We start from the raw sequence: 6,292 nt of genomic DNA, 5'->3' as shown, positions 1-6,292 counted from the left end.
GAGCCACTTGATGATGGACAAGCATCATGTGTATGTACTCATACACCCAATTTTTGAACCTTATTCACTGCATGAAATTCATACACTGGTGAAATGATCACAATTCATCACATTTACCAGTTCTCGAGTACGCTGATGTTGCCCATTGGGGATTAATGTGTTTAAATGAACTTCACAAAACTGCGAATGTCATCCTGAACATGGAGAGTCACTAACATCAAAATGAACTTCCTTAAAAAGAGAAAACCATTTTTTTGCGGTGCTCCATCCAATGGCATTATCCCCATACATGGCGCAAATGTTTCATGCTGCCTCTGCTGCTGTAACCCCCTACTAAACTCAAGCAAAGGAATATCTCCGAAATGTTGATTTCCCCTCCTGGCACTCCATTTTCTAGTGCCCACAGCTCCATGTACCATCTCCAAATTACAATATGTTAACTCAGATAGCAACAGTGAGTTAAAAATAAAAGGGACAATCAATAAATAAACCCATACCAAGTGGAATACCAAACTGCAAAAATGCTAACAACTTATGCACCAACCTAATAGTTAAAATAACAACAACAGGTCATCAAAGTGGGCTTCAGAAGAAGAGTTGAGATGAGCACCATACACATATCCAAAACTGTTCTTCTGGTTCAACTGTTTGTTAAAGAAAATGACCAAGTGAGAAGATATGTTTAGTGAAGCAGGGGCGGAGGTTTCCAGATATGAATCAGTCTGTAGATAACACAGAAGAAAGAAAGACTTTAGATTTAGAAAATATGTTGTAATCATTTGTATTGCCAATAGAAGAACAACTGTATGTTGGTAATCACGTATTACATAAAATTAGTAATAAAAAGTAATGATGATCGTCTGGAAACTAAATTGTTGGAGAACAATAATCAGCTCAATGAACTGAAATCTCAAATTAAATATTTCAAACAGGAACGTAGTCAACAGATTTAGATAATACCTATCAAATTACAGAGTTAAAAAATCATTTGAAGGGTGGCTTAAAAGATGTGGACTCCAGAGTAAATCTTGATGGAGGAAGGGTTATTGTCAGAAAATGTACTGATAAAGAAAATTCCAAACAGTTGAAGAACATCGAAGAATTGAGGCCTATGCAAAAAGCTGTGAAGTACTAAAACAGAGGGGAAAATTATTATATTAAATTAAAAACTGAAGTAAGTAAAAAAGAATGTAACTAATGATGTAAAAGTATTAGATAAAAAAGTAAATGAAATTCAATGAAACTTTGTGTTAGGAACTTCTGTATAACAGTGGTATTATGTGGTGTAATTTACCACTTCAAAGTTCTGCCTTTGATAACTTACAGTCTGTTGATTTTTGGGGCTATGAAATATAACTTTGTATCTGATATGATAGTTTAAAGATTAACAATACCCGAGAAGGGAAGTTGCCACTCGCCACATAGTGGAGATGCTGAGTCGCAATAGACACAATAAAAAGATTGTGCTACATGGTGAGTGGTTACTTTCCTTCTCTGGTATTGTTTAATTCCATCCTGGATTTTCCATTGTTTGAGATTAAAGATTAAATTTGTCAAGAAGTTTCTTGAAGAAGAATCATTGCCAAGGACAATTCCAAACTTTGGCCAGTGGGTAACATTTCAGGACTTTGGGAAAAGTTTTTTGAATAAGTTTTGGTCAACATCTGAACAAGCAAGAATTGAGAATTTTTGAATGGGCTTAATTACAGAGGGAGAAATTGAGGTATGAAGGAATTTAGTAAAAACCAATTGAAGAAATTCATACATTGGAGAAACCATTTGAGAAATGACAAATAGGTGCACTTAAGAATAAGTTACCTCAAATATTATAGTAGAATTTAGTTCATGGGCCAGCTTATTACTGGATCAAATCTCGAAGTATGAAGATAATTTACACACACCTTTGGAAAGGAATCATGAATAAAATCTTAGTCAGGACAATTACCACTAGGGGGGATGAAAACCAGGTTTTAAAGAGAAAAATTATGGGAAGAGAGATTATGGAAACTATAGTTATGAACATCAGAATGGTGAAGAGATTGTTGTGGTAATGGTTGAAATGCAAACTGGGAAAGAAATGTTGACAACAGAAATAGACAACGGAGATGGAGAAAATAGAATGCCTACAAACAGGAGACAGAAAAATAGAGGAACCTGACCAGAAAACTCCAGATCACCAAAATGAGGTTTCACACTTTTGGGGTGAACAGATCAAATAACAGTTGGATCTCTGACTTTTGCTGAAATACAAAAGGAAAGTATAAACATAATGAACAGGGACAAATCACCCAGGCAAAATGCAATATGAGTAAGTTGAGTTCTGACAATAAGTTCTGGAATGTCATAAGGGACAATGATATATAAAAAATTAATGTCACAAAAGAAGTGTTGAGAATACAGTACTGAGGCTATGACTGACTCTTATAATTGGGCTGTGACTTAAATACAAAGCAAAGAAGAAAAAAAGATTACATTAGTTCTGGAATGTCATAAGGGACAACGATATATAAAAAATTAATGTAATGAAAGAAGTGTTGAGAATACAGAACTGGGTACTGAGGCTATGACTGATTTTTATAATTGGGCTGTGACTTAAAATACAAAGCAAAGAAGAAAAAAAAGATTACATTAGTTCTGAATTAGGGGTGATTGAAGAACAGGAAGATAACTTAGTGAATGATAGTGCCACACTACATGAATCTGTAGATAAGCTGCAAAGGAAGTAATACTGGTGATGAATGTGGTGTTGAGGATTCTGAAGCTGAGAATAAAGTTTATATTGAGATAAATGAAGATTAAATTGTGACGATGTTTGTGATAACGAAATTAGACAAAATCAGGTAGTTGATGAAATAGTATCTGAAAAACAGTTTTTGCCCACTAATGCTGGTCAGTCATTAGTCACTAAGGGATTTGGAAATAACATTAAGGACAATGTGGATCAACTACATCTATGTATGAGCTTAGAAGGTAAAGGAAAAATAAAGGTAAGACTAGTTACGGATGTTATGATTACAGGGATATAATTCGGAAAAAAAGGCTTGCAAAGATCAGTAAAACTAGTGGGAGAAAATTAAAAATGGCTTAAGTGAAAAGTATGTAACAAATAATATATGTTTTTTGTACAACCTATGTTGAAGGGAAATACAAGTAATGAAAATGTAGCCTGAAATGTCTGTTAATCTGTTAAAAACTGACAAAGAAAAAATTTAGGAAAAAGACAAAAGAAATGGATTTCAAGGAAACTGAAAATGAAGATTCTAAAGCAAAAGATGGTAATGAGATGGGTTCTCAATACATTAAAGTAAAAATTGATGAGAATTCATACTGCAAGAAAAGTTGACACTGATGTGAATTTCTTGTGAGTCCATAGGCATACAGGCACCATGGGAAACAGAATATCCGACAGATATGCCATATAAAGTATAACTCAGGGTGTATTCCAAGGAAACTCCCCTGTAGTAGTTTTACATAGAAAATGCACCACCAAGCATAGGAAACAGAAAGTGGACAACTACACAAATGAAAAAGGAAAATATTTATTCTCAACCGGAACATTCGAGGAAACCATGGTTTAACAAAGTGAGAATGAATAAACAGCACCAGAGCTCCATAATACGAATGTGATTAGCATATGTGTGTTACCCCAGTCACCTACAAAAAAATTAAAGTTACCATTCCCCAGTGTAAGGTCGTGACAGTGAAGAACAGGCCAACTTAAATCGTGTAATATTAACATGCACCAAAGATGGGACACAGCAAGTGAAATTATATTGCAAGTTGAGCCAGGTGAAGATTCCACTGCAGATATCCGTTACTGTCCTATTAAGTGTGAATGATGTAAGGATTTGTTACATCACAGTAACATATCTAAGACACAGACATCAATATTTTGTTACATTTATCTCAAATGGTTATACATGTGCATATGTGTCTGTCACATTAATATTTAATTTCAATTTTGTAATACAAGATTAAAACAAAATATATACCCCGTCAATCTTGAAAGTGTGCCTTATGCAAAAACAAAAGTATCTGGTGAACAGGCTGATATCATCTAAAGTGAATAATAATGACATATTGCATTTGTCATTTTCAGTTGAAACCTGTATTTAGAGGGCCGTATATAATACCTTACATCCTAAGAATATGTTCTGTTTCCAAGCACTAGCACATTGATGCTCTCTAGGAAACACATCATTATTGGAATGATTTATTGTAATAAAATGACGGGAATCATCATACTGGTGGTTAAAGAATTTTTATATTGATTATTTTCGTGTTATAAATCACGTTATGAAAGTATGACATTGTACGGCAACGGCACATTGAAGATTAATCAGAAATGTATCATTCTTGGTAGGATTTGTTATACTAGTTTCAGTTAATAACATGTCATCAATTAAAGCCTGCGGCAGATTTTAACATAAAATACAAGGAAATTTGTTGTGGAAGTGCAGCGTAGCAGAGTTGGCATATGTGCCCCGAGTTATGAAACAATATATAGAGGATATCCTCCCTCCCACGCCCCCTCTCCCCCATCTTTGTGCTTCTGTATAGATTTGGAACTTTCTTATTAAATTAACAGAAATACTTTTTGTAATATTCAGTGTTAAGCAAATATAAGTGCACTCTCAGGACTGAGTTTGTGGAATTTTGTGAAGTTTTAGAAACAGATGTCCTCACTGAACATGGAACTTACCTTTTCATCTTAAGATGTTCATGGATACAGAAGGTTTTATTTATGTATACCATAGACAGGACAATATGACTATCATATGTACATAGGAGAAAAAGTGTGTTTCAATAGAACTAATTAGTAATTTTATGTTTTCATAAACAAACTGTATAGTTTGCAAGCCAGATACAACCGTCAGCTGGCACTGGAGATCACTAATCAGAAATTGCGTTAACTAGCATGTCCTAAGTGATACGGACACTATGCCCCATGAGGCTGCATTTCCTCATCAACGACAACTACTGCCTACCCCATGTGAGGGCGGCTTAGGAGCACAGCCTAAATTTCTGTGCCTGCAACTAAATATCAGCTGATCAAATTGCTGCACGTGAAACAAACTACCAGCTGACTTCATTTACAAAGCAAATGAAATTATGATTGAGAATCTCGTTTGCTGTCTACATTTGACAGATGCAAACTGTTGTCAACAGCAACTCTGCATGGACCTCTGAAATCTCAGAAGTACATATGAGATCTGTATTTTTCTATCGATAACACTGAATTCTCTTTGGACTGCTGTATCGCTTAAGGCAACAACAAAAGGAGACAATATAGCAGATAAAAACTTTTTGCACTGCTACAGCCAAAGCAGATAGCACCTTAATTTCTTTGATGGTTCACTGAAAAACTGACAACCAATGGAATAGGTGTGAACAACTGTAAATGCTACCACTGCACCCCTCCCACTCACACCAGCCAGTGTCTACAGTCTCTGCAGTTTGCTGATGGTATTATGACCCTCTGTAGCAGTAACATTCAAAATAGATTTTGTAGTGAATTATCAAAAGAGTTTCACATGTTTTCAAACACATGCATTGGATAAATAAATGGATCCACAAAACTTTGCTGTCGCAGCATCATTAGTCATACATCTCTGATACATTTAATTTGAAGCATCATGTTTTTTCAGTGCATGACAAACAGAACACCTGTGAAGTAACTGATGTGCCCAGTTTATGGATGTAAATTAGATCTGAAAAACACACTCAACAGTGTCAGTAGCATTGAATTACTATAGAGATTGAAATCAGACAGGGCAACCTTCGAAAAAATGTAGGGTCCCAATTGAAAAGGGTAGTATTCCAGCTTTGTAAAGCAGCACGCTACATGAACAATTAGAGCAGCTGAAAAGGGCACAGTTTACAACACACTTGTTCTCATTTCTGAGTATTTGTGAAGCCTTTTTAAAGAACCATACAAACTAACCTATATGCATTCCTCCAGATTCTCAACAACTCCCCATTCATTTCACTTGGTATTCCTTGGCAAAACAAACCATCTTCGACAATTTCAAACTCCACCTCAAGGACGGATACATCAGTAACATCATCAACATCAAATCCACCAACACTAACAATACCTCCACTTCGATGGCTACCACCCAATCCACATCAAGAGGTCCCATGCATACTGCCTAGCCACCCATGGTTGTCACAGCTGTAATGACAAGCAATTCATTTCCAAACATGCCACGGGTCTCACTGAGACCTTAAGAGATCGAAATTACCCTTTCAATCTTATCCCTAAATGGGTGTGCCATGCCTTGTCTTGCCT

The sequence above is a fragment of the Schistocerca americana genome, chromosome 1 (assembly GCF_021461395.2).
Source record: "Schistocerca americana isolate TAMUIC-IGC-003095 chromosome 1, iqSchAmer2.1, whole genome shotgun sequence".
Taxonomy (NCBI): domain Eukaryota; kingdom Metazoa; phylum Arthropoda; class Insecta; order Orthoptera; family Acrididae; genus Schistocerca; species Schistocerca americana.
This window is presented reverse-complemented; position numbering follows the sequence as displayed.